Source organism: Lineus longissimus, chromosome 14 (genome assembly GCF_910592395.1).
Source record: "Lineus longissimus chromosome 14, tnLinLong1.2, whole genome shotgun sequence".
Taxonomy (NCBI): domain Eukaryota; kingdom Metazoa; phylum Nemertea; class Pilidiophora; order Heteronemertea; family Lineidae; genus Lineus; species Lineus longissimus.
In genome coordinates, this window is record NC_088321.1 from 4731666 (window position 1) to 4751274 (window position 19609).

A 19609-nucleotide genomic window follows, 5' to 3' on the forward strand; every position below is an offset into this window, starting at 1 on the left:
GTTGGGGTGTGACAGTATACAGACAGACATTTTTCTAGGTTATTTGACTAGCTCTGCTGACCTTTGGTCAGCTGAGCTAAAAATTGACTTAATTGAAAGTCTCCACTGCCAAAGCAGAACTGTTGGCTAGATTTGAGATCTCTATTGGAAAACCTGTTAGTAATAGGTCAAAAGCAAGTAGCGCGTTTCTGAATCCGAGAGCAGTGGGATCCTACTAGAATTGTCCTCCGAAGAGAACAGTTCTAAAATGTCAAAATCCCAGTTCAAAGTCTGACATAATCATAACGTAAGTCATGTAATAGGTCTTGTCAACATGATATAAGCAATTGTCTGATTACAAGGGGCAAAAGTTATAGGTCATGTCATTTTCATTGCTGTTTTAAATTTTACCAGAGATATGCCTACAAATTCGAAGTATCAAATCCCAAGTTCAGAGGAAAACAATTAATTTAGCAAAAACATAAATTTTCGTTGAGTCTACTGTCTGCAGTTTGGCAAAATGAATACCCCAGTTACGTTGGCCATGGGCTGTGTTGTAGTCATCCGACGTGACAATTTTAATTACTGCTCTAGTTGTTGGAGATGATCCCGTTTGGGGCATTTAGAGTGGAATAATCAGATGTCCATCAACCATATCCCGACCAGGGCGATATTGGGTCATATCCCAACGGGCAATATGGCGTCGGGTATCTTTCAGCCGTTTGCATGCGGGGTGAGGGCAGCAATCCCTCAAAGAAGGACTCCAAACCTCGTAGGATCGTGCCGAAGTCGACAAAGGCTGCTTCATGAGCCCAAGTCCCTTCGAACGTCATTTGATCATTCCTCCCATCCATTTGGTTGGATGTGGACTGGAATTGTTCCAGAACTGTTCAGACCTAGAACTGTTCAACTGTACCGATAGATCTGAACCGTTCCAACAATACAATAGAGGTGAATGTTCTGTCACTGTTCCAACCAACACCACATTTCAATGGTTAGCGATGTCTAGCCTAAATGATTACATAACAGATAGATCACTGCCATGGTCAATTATAAAATGACACACCTTTATCAATAGGATTATCCACCGAAAACAAAATGAAATCGTGCCCATTTCACTGATTACCTCACCTGCCTATTCCAATTATGCAACCTGGCCCGGTACTCAGGATTTCAGAACTGTTCTCTTCAGAGGACAACTCTACTTTGAGTATTTAGATAGAGATTGGCATAAATCTAGGGTGCAAATTACTGACACGAGTACATTGGTTCGCGAATGTCAAAGGCAAAGGAAGCCTTCCAGGACATAATCTGAAAACAGAATGAAATAACCGAGTCGCTCGCTGGTGAAAGAAAATTTGAAAACGTCGTTGCAGCATGAACCATTCTGTACAGTATCTTCAGGCGACCCAATGCAGTTTAGGTTCCTTGTGCGAGCATTTGAGCATGGCGTAATCGACATGACTGATAGCCCCAAGGATCGCATTTACTACCTCGAGCAATTTACTTACATTTTCTCATTGCTACAATGAAAGACCTAATACTGAAATCGCATGTCTGTTGACTGTGCTGTGAGAGACTAGGCATGATGCCTAGTCTCTCTCACGCTCAGAAACCACAAACGCCCAACCCTTCCTGCTACCTTAATACTTCTGGGTTATAAGTGTAAGCAGGCGATAACAAGTCACATCTTATCATTATGAAAACTCGGATGAATAACGAAAAAGAGGATTCTGGATGGTTGACAGTGGCTTCACATTAGTATCGACTAAAATCAGAGATTATTTCGTACAACGGGAATCAATCCGGAATTTAATTATTAAGAATGAGATGATACCCAGGTATCGAACCAGCTTTTATCACATGAAAACTAGAGGCAATTAAGAGAACCAACGGATAACATGTCACAGCATGGGTTTACAATAGATAATCGAAGTGGATCCAGGAGCTTCTCCCCATGGATAATAAAATGGATTGTAGATGGTCGCTGGTGGTTAACCAATGGTATCGAATCAAATCAGAGGTGATTCCATAAATGGGGCATTTATCAAATCGATTATTGGTAAGCAGATCGCTCGACATGTTTTCTTGTCCTAATTAGAGGTCCTGCATGTGTAGGTAGGCCCGATGTCTGCCAGATATCTCTGCTGTCATATACATAAAGCATAGTTTTTGTGCAAATCTCATTACCAAGTTGTGGCTTAACATGGGTATGTCATTGATAACCTATGGCTTTTTCGAAACCTACTTCACAGGCAAAGGCTATATAAATGAAATGGCCAGGGCCATTGTGCTCACCTCTTGTGAAGGGAAGATGGATGAAGCATTAGCATGGTTTTAAATGTAAGAAAGAAATGAAGTAATGTTTTACAATGAAATTACATGAGTGATAAAATAATGCGTAAGTTGAATTTAATTGAGGTTACTACAGGTATGACAAAGCAGAGTAGACAATTTTGTGATCTGACCAGTAATTGTCTATTATATCGACCAAGTCAATAGTGGCAGATGGAGTAGGATTGGTGAATACAAGGTCCAATTTGGACTGATAGCTGGTGGTGTTTTTGGACACGTTTTGTCTGAAGTTATATTCCTAGGGCTCTGTAGAGGTTAATTAATCCTGCATTTGCCGAGGCTTAGACTATGACATCCCACTTAGCAGCATTTCAAGGCACCCTGAGGGGAGAGTCCACTATTAACATTTGGGGCCCTGCTGGCCAAACTGAGAATCAGAAAAAGACTGCAGTTTAGTCTAAGAGTATAGGGGTACATTCGTACCAAGTTAGGGATCTGTAGCTAAAGCAGTGACAAAACGTGCCGTCATTGTAAAATGGCGGTGCCATAGGAAAACTTTGACCTCTGTGACCTTGAGAAGTAGGTCAAATCAAAAACCCACATTTATGAAATGTATCCTTGCTAGGAGTACCTACCATAAAAATGTTATGAAAATCAGACCACCATTAAACGAGCAATCAAACATTTTAACTTTGGACATTAAATTTGGCCCCCGGGTGGCCAAACCAAGAATTTTTCAAGATGCCCGCCTGGCACCCATATTGGCTATCACATTTGATAAAAAATCAAGGATTTAGTAGAGAGTACATAGATATACATCCAGATCAAATTTGGTTGCAATCCGATCATTAGTTTTGGAGTAATAGTACTGTGTTTATTTTTCAAGATGGCTGCCTGGCAGCCATATTTGATGTCCGAACGGCCGAAATTTTAGGGGTGGAATAGAGAATCCCCAGATACATGTCCACACTGGTTTAAAACCTTCTAGCTAAAATAGATAGGAAACATGCTACTGTTCAGTGAATCAGCAAACTTTGACCTCTGTGACCTTGAAAAGGAGGTCAAATCAAAAACCCGGAGGATATATGATGCACCTTTGCTAGAAGTACCTACCATATTTTTTTCAAAATTTCCCGACTACTATTAAGGGAGATATTGCATATTTTCACTTTTAACGTTTGGCCCCCTGGTGGCCAAACCATGAAACGAATCGTCAGGAGAGAGGAGCAATTGGTATCATGGAACTGAGGAATTGCTGTTATGCTGATATTTTCTTTGTAAGTACAGCCTAGCATAGCACGTGTAGGTGTGATCCCTGACCAGGAGTTAATCATCCTGTTTCTGGAAGATTTCCTTGATTGTATGATGCCTGCTGTTAGTTCACGTATGCCAAACTGGTTCTGGATGAATGCATACAATGTATTTAGGATGTACACTCTTATCAAACTGTGTGGGCGTATGCGTATATAAATAGCCGGTAGAAACAAAACCTTCCTACTAGTGGTGATCGACCGTTTTTCTTTAGATCAAGCAAGATTGTAAGTGCTTCTTCGATCGATTGCACTCCGACATGATGGCTGAATTCGGAGACAAGTTCAAGACACTAATGGAGTCGGTAGAGGAAGTCATCTAAGCTGAGAAGAAGACCATTGATCTCGGTGAGGTTAGTAGAGAATGATTTATAGTTTTAATTTTTGAATCGAAGAAAATAGATGAGTGTCAACTATTATTCTTGACTGCGAGCCAAAAGGAAATAAGCCATGATACCGAAAACCTACCAGTTGATGACACTGTATACTCATGGAATGTACAAAGCTGTGTTGACCATTTTGTGGGTTTTTTTTCAGGGTCAAGAGAAGATCTTCAAGATCATTGAATACATCGAGGGAAAAGTGTTCCTGAATGTGAAGAGTCATCTTCCCTTTCTGACCAAAATCCAAAAAAAAGTCCAACTTTTTTACCCATTCTTGCGCTTTCCCTGAGATGGCGCCCAAAGATTTTATTTTTTATTTCAGATAAGTAAGATATATGCTACAAAATTAGGCATGCCTTAACACCCAGCTCCCTGTGGCAATTTAGCTATAGTGTTTCTTTTCACCCATGTCAAAAAGGGCCTAAGAGACAAGACCACTAATGAATATTCATAGGTTGGAGGGTCGAGGCCTATCAATTAGACGAGTGCATGTTTTTAACTCTCAAGTACATATTTGGAGAGGTATTGAAAAAATATTTGTTGTGGCAAGTCTACAGATATAAAGAAATTTTTTGATGAAAAAAATAATTTCGAATTTTGCTAATTGGGTAATAGGGGGCGTGTTTTGAGTTTTTTCTGCCAGTTGGCTGAAAAGAGTGGAAATATCAAAGTCTGTCTAATTTGTCGATTATCAAAAAATGTCCGTGGTCAACTACCAGTTTATTTTTCACCATTTACTTGTCCGACTGTCCGGAATATCATATAAAAATTTCAGATTCACAACCCCACGCAGTATTTGATGCGTCGCGGTCAAACATTGACAATTTAACTGCTAAAAGGCTTGACAAATCAATTGTGGTCTTGTCTTCTGATGGGTAGGGGTTCTACCAAGGCCTATTGCTCCCATACCACAAGGTTTATCAACTTGCACTTACTTTGAGAGCAAGGTCGAATTATACTTTAACAATACCCCAAAGGGCAATTATGTAGTGTTTGTGGTTTTCGCTTGACAGCAGTTCAAATTAACCCCTTTATTTCTATTTAAAAAAGATCGTAATCCGTCAAAATTGAACTTAAGCAATTAACTCAGTAATTAGTGAATATTTTTGGCTAATATTTTACATGCTTTTATCTTTCCATAAGAGATACCTACACACCAAATTTCATTAAAAACCGTTGACCCCCACCTTATCACTCACTGCATGGTCTACTCATGGACGCACACTAAAGGAAAATTAGCCATCAATTCCGCGTAGTTTCGCTCCCGAATTAGTATTTAGGGCTAGGTTAGCATCTTCTATAATGTGTACCATTAGGTTATTGATTTGACGGGGATGCACGACAACTTCATATGGGTCGAAAGTGCACCTGGTCTGCCTGGTGTCGGCATAATGAGCTGGCGTGCAAATGTATAAGTCATAATTTCTCTGGCTCGCAGTCTATGGGTTCTCCTCTGTATCCCTAGGGACAGCTAAGTCCCAGTGGTTCACCACGCGGGGGTAGGGAGGGGGTTTCCTTGCAATCGGGGGTAATGACAATTAGTTCAAGGCTGATTGTCTCTTTCCGGCTGTACGGTACGGCGAGATTCCTTCGTGGGAACGAGATTCTGGTTTCAATCCTGCGGACGCGGTCAATAGCAAACACGCTGGCTTGGATTGATTGCAAGGGACAACCCCTCCCTACTCCAAAGTCACAGGCTAGTCCATTCAAGGAGCCGTGGGTGCAAGACGGTGTGGGATGGGAGGACCTTTTTGTCGGGTTTGCCGCTGAGGGACCCTGATCAGTTTGTGGCGGGACAACTTCACGAGAATTTACAAGATTGGCAACAACTTACTACGTTGGTTAATAACGGGAGTTCAAAGAGGGTGCTAAGTTGGATTCAGAATGGGGTGGAGGTATCGGAATTCTTTCAGCCATTTAAAGGGAATTTCCAAGGCCGGTATTTTGATCATAATACACCCCCGCCAAGCATGTTTAGAAACCACAATACGTGTGCACAGTATAGTAAGGAGATCTCCAGGTAGTTGGAAGAAAGATTGCGAAATGGTTCCCTGAATTTATTGGGCCGTGTGGGGGAAGTAGAACCACCCAAGGTAGTCATGCCTCTAGTTATGGTCCCGGGTACGAAAAAGAATAGATTGTGTCATGATGAGCGGTTTTTAAATCTGTTCATGAAGGGGGAATCTTTTAGTCTGGAGACATTGGCGGTAGTCCCGGGGCTGTTATCTAAGGGTGACGTCATAGCGAGTATAGATGAAAAATCGGCGTACGATGGGATAAAGCTCACGGCGAGGTCGTCCACTTATTTTGGTCTGGAGTGGGCGGGTTGGTTTATGACTTATGCGACATTGCCATTTGGTTGGAAATTGTCTCCGTTTATATGCCAGACAGTGGGTATGCAAGTGACGGAATTCTTACAGTCCCGATCGGTCGTGACTACGCAGTACTTGGACGACAGGTTCTTGGGCCCCGCCCATTTCTATGCGTCTGCTACACCAGTGCAGTCTACGGGCCTGTCTCTGTATTACTCATGTTATTGTCTCATTAGGCTGGGGTTCACCTTTGCGTACCACAAGATCACGTGGAGGCCACAGAAGGTGATGAACCATCTGGGTTTCAATGTGCACGCTGATTGCAGGCACTTCTCCATTCCGAAAGAGAAAATTGAGTCATTTGCCCTACTCAGACTTGAGATCTTGGCAGCAGGCCAGGTTCATATAAAAGTGTTACAGAGGCTTATGGGGAAGTGTATTTCGTTTTGCCTCTGTGTGCCGGCCGCTAAACTTTATATACGGGAAATGGCAAGGGCTATTTCTAAGGTCAGCAGGTCATCATGAATGGTGCTAGTGGATACCCCGCTGGCAGATGAAATTGCTACTTCGGAATTTATTGAAAAGCCAGAGGTGCAATGAATGCCGTGGCGGGAAGACAGGCATGTCTCCATTCCCCTGTCCACGGATGCCAGCAAGTTCGCGTGGGGGGCATCGTAGGGGAGATCGTGGTGAGGGACATGTTTGGTAGCGGGGATGAGAGACCAATACATCTGAAGGAGGCGGAGGCCTTGGAAAAGACCATGTTAGCAGTGTCACACTTAGTCCGGCACGTGCGCGATGACGCATATGTGGACAACATGGCGTTATTGAGGGCCTGGCAGCATGAAGGGGCGAAGGATGCTAGATTGAATGGAATTCTGAAGAGGATTTTTGCCTTAACGGTCGCGTATAACTGTGAGTTAAGATTGCATTATGTTCGCTCAGCAGATAACCCAGCAGATGCGCCCTCTAGATTGTTGTCCTCCAGCGACGCTATGTTGGCTCCAAGATTTTTGGATGTAGTGCAGTCCAGGTATGGTCCACACACGATCTGATGGCCCTGGATTCTAATGCTCAGAGGGATAGGGAGGATGTTCCTTTTCCTCATTACACCCCTTGCCCCCTGCCCTCTTCGGCAGGAGTGAATTGCTTGGCACAGACTTTGAAGTCCGGGGAGAATTATTACTGTTTTCCGCCGTTCTGTTTGGTTCAACCTCTAATTGGATTCTTGTTTGCGGCGAAATGCAGACCGTTGTCTGTCTCCCTAGTGGTGCCACGTGCTTCGCCGCTCCCCAGCTGGTGGCCGATATTACAAATGCAGCCTCTGGCGGAAAAAGGGGTGTGTGCGGTCAAGGATCAGACCAAATTTGGCTATCAACCCAGGCCTGTTAGTCACCCGTTGTGGGTAGCCAGAATAGTGCTCACAGAGAGTTAATCTTGGGTATCGTATTTCTGTCTTCCAGACGGCAGCTTCAATTGACTTAGTCGGCCTACAATCTAGAGTGCAGTCATTGCAAGCAGACCATTTAGCCTCGTCATATCAGAAAAGGAAGTCAGCAATTGAGGTCCATCTGGAGAAGTTCTTATGCGTTTTGATCCTAAGTGGATGACCTAGAAGGCGCGAACTGAATGCAATCAATTCAGCCTTTTGCAAGGATGTTAGATGCAAGGAAGAGGGACAGAGGTCCTGGAGAAGACCAGCCCAGCGCCCTCCAACGAGGAGGAGTGGAACAGGCTATTTCATATATGAAGCCCGGGGAGGGGTGCATGTGTGACACTGACGGTGGGTAAAGTCGGTTAGGGTTTCGGAATATAGTGGAAGTTCCACATACTGGAACTGGAATCGGAATGCTTTCCCCCACCCACCCTCCCTTGGTTTCCGTAGGGGCATTCGTTCATGCTTTAGGAATATTCTTCCTTAGTTTCTCAACCCTTAAACCAAGCATGAAGGAAGCGCCCTTAAAATAACATCGACTTAGGATATGTTTTTATCCATGTCAAATTGGATGTCATTTCTGACACCAACTACACCATCTTGAAACTTACAGCGTCTGATCACAAAGTCATCGACTTTCTGAAGAAAGAAGATCTACAAATTGACCACAAATCTTCATCGGATCATATTGAAGAGTTCCTCCTCAATTTGGATGTCATTTCATCCCTCACATACAATAGCGATAAATTCATTGTAAACTTCTAAACACTAGTACTAATATATTAAACCTTCATGAAGGCTACATTGTGCATTGTACATGTTGTAGTTCCACTTCTTTTTCTCAGACCTACCGGTTATTTCCAAATTGTACACGTCATTTATTGTTATGTTACTGATTGATATGTTTTTTATATAATTCTGCTCAGTTAGCCTCTCCAGATCAGCACCCCTTACGATAAAGCTCTGTTATGGAGACAACTCACAATGTTGCAGTTGTAAACTCAACCTGCTTATCTCCCAATAACAGCTCTGTCATGAAGGGGGCTAATAATGATGATCATTGTATATATATCTTTGAGCCTTGTACTGTTTAAATTCATTTTCATAATCTTTATATCAACACTACTGTATTTACCACACTACTTGCTTAAGGGGGTCCTCTGGTGATACATACACTGTAATTTACATTGATTACCTCATTTAATTTTCAATCATTGTACAATATTCTGTAATTCCAATCACCTGCTGGATAGAAAAAAAATTTGTAATAATTTCGTTTCTGCATTCTCCAAATACATATATTTCTTATTATTTATTGTAAACTTCTAGCACTAGCACTAATATATTGAACCTTCATGAAGGCTACATTGTGCATTGTACATGTTGCAGTTCCACTTCTTTTTCTCAGACCTACCGGTTATTTCCAAATTGTACACATTTATTGTTATGATACTGATTGATATGTTTTTTTATAAAACTCTGCTAAGTTAGCCTTTCCAGATCAGCACCCCTTATGATAAAGCTCTGTTATGGAGACGTCTCACAATGTCGCAGTTGTAAACTCAACCTGCTTATCTCCCCATAAAAGCTCTGTCATGAAGGGGGCTAATCATAATGATCATTGTATATACTTACTGTGGTTTCACTTTTATAACATAGTGACCTTGACTGGTCTGAAGTATACATTCTCCCAACTGATCAGTTTTCATAGGCATTACAACATGTGTAATCACATCAGGGCAATGAAATGAATGCCAGCAGAGGTACACATTGACCCATTATTGAATAGTCCTCATAGTGAATCCATTTCAATCAGCATGACCCTTCTTTCTTCATTACTCTGAAACCTTATTACCAAAGGCAAAGGCTATTTTGGAATGCGTTTCATACCGCTGACATGTTTATTTCCACATCTTTTCAACTTTTGCTGATGTCCCCTCATAACCTTATTTGATTGTTTTAAACATGTTAAATGTCCAGTTATTCCAACATTAATCAGTCGTAATACTGGTGGTTTTTATCAACGTGTGCATGAAGCGGAACTTCTTGTGAAGTTAACCTAAAAAAACGTCTGTCATGTAGGCTTTATGATTACATAATCAAAATATTCAAACAAGATAAAAGCAGGTGCATTGGCACCACATGTTCCTCAGAACTCATCTAACACAGAACACTAAACATGTTGAAAATCGCTGCCTTATCCTTGCTGATCCTGGTGACAGCCATGCATCAAGGTGAAGACGATGAAGCTGATGTAGCCGCAAATGGTATGCCCGACAACAATGATGAAGAAAATGCATTTGCAGACCAACGTGTTCCCTGTCGACGCCAGAGTTATTCCATTGCGGAAAAGGTCCGTCGCCTGCTGGACTTCCATGGGTTACATCAAGAGGGGAGGGTTCTTAATGCGGCAGAGTATGCACGAAATAATCACATCCCATACCAGACGTTCCGCACTTGGTTGAATAATGAGGAATGGATTATTGAGCAGGATGACCAAAACCGGGGTCAACGCAGAAGAGTGAGAGAGGGCCATGGTGGTTTGTCGCCGACAGTTGAAAACCGCGTACTAGGACGAGTTAAGAACACGAGAGAAAGAGGATTGTCTGTCTCGCTTGCTGATATCCATGATTATGGCATCGAAGAATTCGATTACTATTGGGCAGAACTCCCTGAAAATGAACGAAATCAACTGGAAGCTTCAAGAGCGGAAATAGCACATTTCCATGCATCAAATGGGTGGGTTATCAATTTCAAAAAACGCAAAGGATTATCCCATCGAAAACAGACGAAGAACTCGACGACGATACCAGACGATGCTCCGCAACGTGTACAGGAATTCATTGGTCGTGTGCGAAATTCAGTCAGAGAATTCAATGTGCAACTAGTATTGGGCAATTCGCCTAACAGCAAATTGCAGACCATATCCCTGGTGAAAGTATTTTGTCATGTTGAGAAATTAGGTTTGCACCAGGATATAACCAGATAAATCAGAGGCAAATAACCCTGAATAACCAGCTGAATTAGGTTGTGACAGTAGGTGCATCATAAATACTAGAATTAGCGATGGTTCTGGGACTGCAACAACTCAGCATATGGATGGTCAGAATCCAGCAGACAACAAGCAAATGTAATCTGAATCTCAACATCTTTCGTATCTTTTGATGAGTTTTCTGGTCGAGTGAGGGAAACCAGTTGGCCATCTGATATGGCTAGTGGGGATGAAAGCTCCCAATGTTGGGACGACCAATAATACATTGCGTCTCCACAGTATTTATATTATAATACCTCCCTCCATGCACACATGGTTCTGCTGCCAATTTTTTCTTCAAATGATCTAGGTGTCAATCATGCACTTGTGGGTACTGGCACCACGTAGGTAACTTCTGATCTGATCTTAAGTGGCAGGTTTTTGGTGCTTTGTCCTGGTGCTCATTTTTAAGATGACAAAACACTATCACCAGGGATATGGTCTGCAATTGCTGTTAGGAAAGTCACAACCTGGGGACAAAAAATAAATGTGATTTAGACTTCGCATTCCTTTGAAGTGTAGGTTGCAACATCCCAGGCCATTGATGCATGCATGGTCACAACATAGGGGCAACCGGGAATCATGGCAAGGATTTTTACAACCATTCTTTTGAGGTGTAGATTGTGATGTGAGGGAAGTGTCTTGATCTCTACATAAAATTCCTTCGACATGGTGCAACAAACCAGTCCAGTAGATATATACATGGTCGTAGCATACGGCATCGAGACAACCAGTATGCAAGGTTACGGCCAGGCCCAAGGGGTATGACCGATCAGCACTAAGAGTAAAAACGTAAAATGCAATAATATCTTTTTAAACTAACTGCCACAGTAGGTTTATTTATTCAGTCTTTTTGAAGTAAAAGTATTACAGTGAAAAGAACGAAATACGGCTGGAATATTATACTGGTTTGTCTTCGGACGGCAAATTAAACACTGCACAGATGTCAAGGTTAAGACGGTTATACGACTTTGCCTCATCAGCTCCTCGTGGTCAAGGCTCCTATATCCGTGACTGATGCGGTCGCAGAACAGAACAGATGCTGATCATCCCCGTCACTGCGTCAGGCTGTAAAACAGAGCGAGGAAATATTTTAACTTCACCAGAAGTTTTATCATTCATTATTCAGACCAACAGACACTGACTACCTGCTAATAGTCTATGAATTTCATTGTCATAATTCAGAACAAACACTTATCACCTTTGCTGACAATATTTTCAGAAGGTGTGTACATTCGTGTGTCCATTTACACTGCACGTGTATACGTGCTTTACTGTACATTTCTACAGGAGTGAGCAGGATGTACAGAAAAACGATCTCCAAAACTGTTGCTTTCAGCACTCGCGACACGTTAAGCGAGGTTTTAGCAATTATTTTCAGTGAAGGTATATCTCATGTGTAGAGTCTGGGTGATTTTGAGACATTCTTAGGTGTTTGAGGCGCACAGTTTGATGAAACTTGCCCGAATTCGTAATTTTTTTGATGAATGTATATCCACCATTGCGGGGATCTGGAAACTTTCGGATGACAAGTTTGCCTCAAAAGATGGACGTGCTCCCAATAATCACCCAAACTAACAGCGAATATATATTCTTAAGATCCTTTTCTTGACCTCTGATGAGTTAATTTTGTCTGATGCAGTGTTTCAACACAAATTTGAGGGCGATTACAATCACGAAAAAATCACACTCACCCAGTCTAGAATGCGTAGACGAAATGTCTGTTGGCTCTTCCATGTAGCGGGTATCCTCCCACCTGTTCAGGTCGGGACAGATCAACGTTGAGCAACTTGCCTAATCGGTAAAAACGCGGGAGGCAGTGCTATTACCGGAACGGTTCAGAACCGGCGATTTTCATCAAAAATCACCCGAAAACTAAAAAAGTAAGCAACGGCTGCAAAAATAAAGTACACGTTGTTCGTTAGCAGGTTATGAAACGTAACCTAACTAAATTTCAGGTCGTTCCGTGCGGCAGTTTCGGAGATACGTGTCGAAAACCACATCCCTCGGGTCCTGGCGATCGGCTCAGTAAAAACAATAGACCATATCCACGGAGTTGTGGATATGGTCTAACAAATGGTTAACATGAATCAGACATTCGTACAGTTAGACTTTCCCCCTCTCTACACTTACAGTGCCAGGGGTGCACGGCAGATCGATGTGAAAACATCTTTGGGCAACCACAAGCTTGGCTGTTCAGTGTCCCTAGCAATCGGTAGCAATGGGGAAAAACTTCCAGCCCATGTGACCTTTCGGGAGCCTGGATTTGTCCGACAAATTAGAGCATTGCATGAAAACAATGAACTACCAGAAAACGCTGTTTTTTTCCAGTTCTCGCACTGGTTGGGTGAACAATGAAGTGTTAATAGACTGGCAAGATCGTGTGCTATTTCCAAATGTCGGGGATCTACAGGATGCTATTGGTTCCAAAATGTTGATTGTGGACAGATTTCGTGCACACCAGAGTGAAGCATTCAGTAACCCAGTGATTAACCATGGCCTCCCAGCAGGCTGCACTTCCCTGGTGCAGCCATTAGGTTTAGTAGTCATGAGGCCGTTTAAGACGCTGGTCAGAAAATATTGGAAACAGTGGAAAGTCTTAAACACTGATGATGATGGTGTATCCCAACGGATTTCATTGTTAATTTTTTTGCAGATCATAAGCCGTGCCTGGGATGAGGTAGACCCTCATTCAGCAGAACATGCATTTGCTGTAGCAGGACTCACGCGTGAACAACAAGTTGTAGGCCTAAATGATTTTGTTCAAGTAGAGGGAGAAGAGCCAAATGATGACGATCTAGAGTTTTTTGACGAGCCACGTGCTACGGATGATGAATTTGAATTTGAGTAATTGATTGGTTTTTATTTCTCATTTTTCCGGGAGCAAACGGAGGAATGTTTGACCTTATAAGTAATTTTTTCAGAAGTACAGTATATGTAATAAAGTACAGAACCAAACGAAAATAAAGTTCTACTTGGCCTATGTTCATGTTCGTAGACGGAAAAGTGTCCTATTGCCATATTTCAATGACCTAAAACCAATTTGTCTGGTGTCATAATGATTTAAGAATGAATGAATACCGTGCACGGTCATCTGAATGCCTCAGTTATCCATTATAAGAGGGCCTATGCAATACATGAAAAGAATTACCGCTACAAGTTGGGAGAATTTATACTTCAGATCAGTGAAGGTCGCTATGTTATAAAAGTGAAACCACAGTATATCTTTGAGCCCTGTACTGTGTAAATTCATTTTCATAATCTTTATATCAACACTACTGTATTTACCACACTACTTGCTTAAGGGGGTCCTCTGGTGATACATACACTGTAATTTACATTGATTACCTCATTTAATTTTCAATCATTGTACAATATTCTGTTATTCCAATCACCTCCTGGATAGGAAAATATTTTGTAATAATTTCATTTCTGCATTCTCCAAATACATATATTTCTTATCATACATGTATAACTCTTCAGTTCTTGCCACTTAGGCTGCACCTTCTTTTGAATACTACAAGAGCACTTCCCTTAAAAAGGACACCTTGGTATTTTAAAGGACACCTCTCTTACATGTCTAATAGGGACAGCTAATACATCATTATTATTAATAACTATTACACCAACATACAAGAAATGTCTCCTTAACTTCACTCTGGCAGGAACCTCTTTAACACTTGCTTCCCTAGTACACACACACGATGTACTTAAATCAGCTGAGCGCCAGGCCCTTGGGCCTCTTGTTATCTAAATGCCTCCAGTTCTCCGGTTGGTGACATCCATCCATAGGGTTAAAGATGGAGTGCGGTTTGGTAGCAATATTAATTTTGGATTGAGATGAGATGTTTTTGTTGTTAAAGTCGAACTGTACATTTTTTGATTGAGGTAATCCTATTGAGTAATCCTTTCATACATGTTGTACTTCTCATCTAAATGCCACTACTTTTCTGGTTGGTGACTTATCTATTTATTGGTACAGTAAACCAAACAGAAGACTGTCTCCTAATTCAGGCTTTGTCCTTAGTGGTAATGTACATTTTATGCCTTCGGGCAATGCCTTATGTGTAGCGCGTTCAGTACATTACAGAGACAGGTAGGATCGGGGTCATTTTGCCAGTTTTGAGCAGACGACAATTTCCAGCTTAAAATCTGCAAATTACTGTAAATTACGGGCGTTTTTCTGCTGTGAATAGCTATAATCCTATCGAAACAAGAGTTCAATATATTGGTATCCTGGCACATTTCCTGGCTCAGCTACAGCAAATTCTGATGTGAATGCAACTATTTTGCTGGAACTACTTTCGGCCAGCTCCAATACAAACCATATGCTACGCTGCAAAGTCAGCGTTCCTAAAAATATACATCACGAATATCACATACAGTAGGTTGGAAGTAGAATACAGCAATGGACCAATGAAGTAGATCAAGATCTGTCTGGGGATATGTATACTTCTGAAAATAATATTCAATACACTGAAATAATAGAGATTTTAAATACATTTTGCTTCTAAATTTTCAGATGATGATGATGGTAGCTCAACTACAGGACGCACAGTTGTTCATAAAGCCAAGGGTACGCGTACAGTAATTCAAATGAGAAATACTTTGGCGAGTCATGATTCCCACAAAATTTGAGTGCACTCTTCTTTTGCAGATGGAACTATAAAGAGGGTACAAACAGAGGCTGGAACACGTGCAAGTGACCTTCAGCATGAGGCCAGAATGATGCAGATGATGATGCAAATGTTTACATCTATTGCTCAGCCTCCAGCACAGCAAGTACCATTCCTGCCAATCCGTCCTCAGGTTCACAGGCCAGCACCATCACCACAAACGAACCAAGCCACATATCAACAGTTGTCTACCGCTCAGTCTCAGGGAACTGAAACAACCTCAAAAGAGCCAAAGTTTTTTATTCCCTCCAATTTCACAATATGGACCTTATCGACCCAACTAATGTTCCAGTTTCATTTCAGGGTACATTGAATTTATCAATTCAATTCCATCCATCCTTAGAATAGAACACTAGGGTTATTCCATGCCAACTAAGAACTAATGCCCCTAATTTCTGTCGGGGGGGCATAACAACGATTTCGTTATTTTTCACAACATTGGTTGGCTATACAGTGTGTTTCAAAAGAAGGAAACCGAGATTAATTTGTTAGTTTCTTGGACATGGCTAAATACTTTGGAAATTGGCAACCACGATTTATTACCTAATGATGTCCTTTTTCTTATGACACCAAGAAATCCAATTTACTGTCTCAGATGACTGAGCACGAAACAGTTCAATCAACCGTGTCAGAACTGGTCTTGCACCAGATAAACGTTTTGGTAATGAACCGTGTCTGCCGATTGCAGGGCTTTCGTTGGGCCTTCAAATTAAGCAATCCTCTGCACGATTTTTTCATTGCGCACTCCTTAAAAGTTGTAAAGGTTGCTCATTTTCTCAGAACAGCAAAATGCAGCTTACGACTGAGCTGCGTGTGTTTGTGGTGACAGTGTGGTTGAACTGGAAGCCTCCAGCGAGTAGCATATGCATTTGGTGCAATCAACAATGAGATTGAGGGGCCACGAAGTCGTTGGATTACTACGAAAGCGTTGGTAAAGCTAGACAATATTATGCTATCTAAAAGTTTTACAAAACTCTTTGATTATAAACTTTCAGCATAGATGAGTTTTCATATGATTCTGAATGCTTGTTGCCTATGGATTGACAACGGTATCAAATCAATCCGAGGTGATTCATTATAACAGGAATTTATCCACCAGATCAATGAGCAGGTTACACACATGAATGAACATTTTACCACACACATGAGCATTGGAAGTAGTTACAAGCACACGTACACACCAAGGGTTTGAAATTAATAGTAGAAGTAGCTCCATGAGCCATTTCGAACGGCGGGCAGAAAATGCATGCTGCATACCGTCTGCAGACTGGGGGTTTTCTCATGAGTCAATAGAATCTAAGGTCTGGAATTAGGGGACCATATCAGCAGTTGCTGCCAACTTCTGTATTAAAATTAAGATCTGGAATTAGGGGACCATCTCAACAGTTGCCATGTGATTTTCACACTAAAAAATAAGAGGCCATTTCAGGTATATGCCAAACGGTAGAACAAAGATTATCTACGCCGTTGTGCAAACAGGCTTTGCGATACACCACGAGTTGGGGTGTAGGCCTAAATTCCTTTAACTGTGAACCAAGTGCATCCACTGGCACGCTACATGTATGTGTGACTCGCACGGATTTAGCACGTAGGGCCTACATGATGCTAATCAGCTAGGATGTATCTTGTGACCAGGACTGTAGTAATAAACATTTGCCTGAAAACATTTTTTATTTGGCCAAACAACACCTGTTTAGAATGTCAAAGAGGCCGGTATTTTCACTTAACATCAAGAGACAGAGGAGAACTGTCAAGGTGGGTGTTTGATATACAATGGTTTTCTGTTCCCTGGGTTTCTTCGTTCTGTTATCTTTAATTATATTTACCCATGTCATTCAGCACTTTTTATCATGAAATGCTGCCTTTGAAACGAACCCAACCTTGCCGGCCAATCAACCAGACGCACGAGGCACAACAGGCCGATACAATATACATGTTCTGTATTAAGTACGTCATCTGTAATGCACACCCAAAAAAATCTTCCTGCAAGATGATTCACAGGTAATTCAAATATAAGAAAACAAACTTTGAAAAAAAGTTGGCGCAAAGCAACTACTGATATGGTCCCCTAATTCCAAACCTTAGATTCTATTGACTCATGAGAAAACCCCCAGTCTGCAGACGGTATGCAGCATGCATTTTCTGCCCGCCGCCATTTCGAAGTGTCATGCATGTTTTATGACATCCTGACAATATCAGGCCATTTCACTCGATACATATACTTACTGATAAGAGGAAGTCGTGTTGCAGGCCATGTTTGTAAGAGGATGGTTTTATGATTCATAAATGGAGCTAATTGTTTTAGCAGGAATTGTCAATCCTTTGATTTCGGCACATGACTTCCAGTTGCCCCACTGGCAAACTTGGATACGCCAAATGGATATTATGAAGTGGATCCTGGATGATTGCCAGCGAGTAACATTGGTATCGACTAAAAGGCTATTCCGTACAACGTGTACATGCATGTATAAGGTCATTGTTCCACTCAGTTATAAACAGATGATAACAAGCCACATCTCATGAGGGTTTCTTTTCAGCGAGTTGCGAGTTGCGAGATGGATTTGCAAGTTGTGAGTTACATTTGCGAGTTGCGAGTTACATTTGCGAGTTGCGAGTTGCGAGTTGGATTTGCGAGTTAAAAATGCCAGATGCCTTCTTTCAATTCCAGTGTCATTAAATGGGTCTAAAAATGTCAAACTAGCCCAAATCGCAAAAGAAAACCCCCGGGTAAATCTTTTCTGGCAGTTGCCAGCTGAAATTGGCAAAGCATGGCCAAATGCCCTTGTATTTAGTCATGTATGGCCACACTGGTAGGATGCCTCATATCAGAGATGCCCCCTCTCATTTCCAGTGTCATTTATCGGGTCTAGAAATGGCTAACTAGCCCAACTCGCAGAAAAAAAAACACCCTGGGGTAATTCTTTTCTGCGAGTTGCCAGCTGAAATTGGCAAAGCATGGCCAAATGCCCTTGTATTTAGTCATGTATGGCCACACTGATAGGCAGCCTCATAGCAGAGATGTCCTCTTTCATTTCCAGTGTCATTTATCGGGTCTAGAAATGGCTAACTAGCCCAACTCGAAGAAAAGAAAACACCCTGGGGTTATTCTTTTCTGCGAGTTGCCAGCTGAAATTGGCAAAGCATGGCCAAATGCCCTTGTATTTAGTCATGTATGGCCACACTGGTAGGATGCCTCATATCAGAGATGCCCTCTCTCATTTCCAGTGTCATTTATCGGGTCTAGAAATGGCTAACTAGTCCAACTCGCAGAAAAGAAAACACCCTGGGGTAATATTCTTTTCTCCGAGTTGCCAGCTGAAATTGGCAAAGCATGGCCAAATGCCCTTGTATTTAGTCATGTATGGCCACACTGATAGGCAGCCTCATAGCAGAGATGTCCTCTTTCATTTCCAATGTCATTTATTGGGTCTAGAAATGGCTAACTAGTCCAACTCGCAGAAAAGAAAACACGAATGCTGTGTAAGGTAAAATCGGGGAAAAGCAACCACCTTTTTCACTATCACCTCAATTAGGCCTACACCTTTAGATGCACTAAAACCTGCAAGGATAGTGTAGAGTGGCATGTCTTCTAATGATAAAACAATGCCTGTGAACGCATGGTAAGACTGGTGATTAGGGGTTGCTTTTACCCCAAAGCCAAGAGGTAAAAGAAATATGTACATGTATTTGAATTATAAATTTGGGAAATATTCAAGAGAATTTACCATGATTTGCTGATTTCAGCAGGCAACTCGCAGAAAAGAATTACCCCTGTGGATTTTCTTTTCTGCGAGTTGGGCTAGTTAGCCATTTCTAGACCCAATCAATGACACTGGAAATGAGAGAGGGCATCTCTGATATGAGGCATCCTACCAGTGTGGCCAAACATGACCAAATTCAAGAGAATTTACCATGATTTGCTAATTTCAGCAGACAACTCGCAGAAAAGAATTACCCCTGTGGATTTTCTTTTCGGCGAGTTGGGCTATTTCAACATGTTTTGCCCATTGAATGGTACTGGGAATGAAAGAGGGCATCTCTTATATGAGGCATCTTACCAGTGTGGCCAAACATGGCCAAATTCAAGAGAATTTACCATAAATTGCCAATTTCAGCAGGCAACTCGCAGAAAAGAATTACCCCGGGGTTTTTCTTTTCTGCGAGTTAAACTAGTGCAACATTTCTAGA

The 19609-nt window shown here is 41.8% G+C and overlaps 1 long non-coding RNA gene across 1 annotated transcript in view; it reads right to left on the reverse strand.

Moving 5' to 3' along the window:
* LOC135498655 (uncharacterized) overlaps positions 1–19609 on the reverse strand; it is a 74840-nt gene that overhangs the window by 43760 nt on the left and 11471 nt on the right. The window lies entirely within an intron of this gene.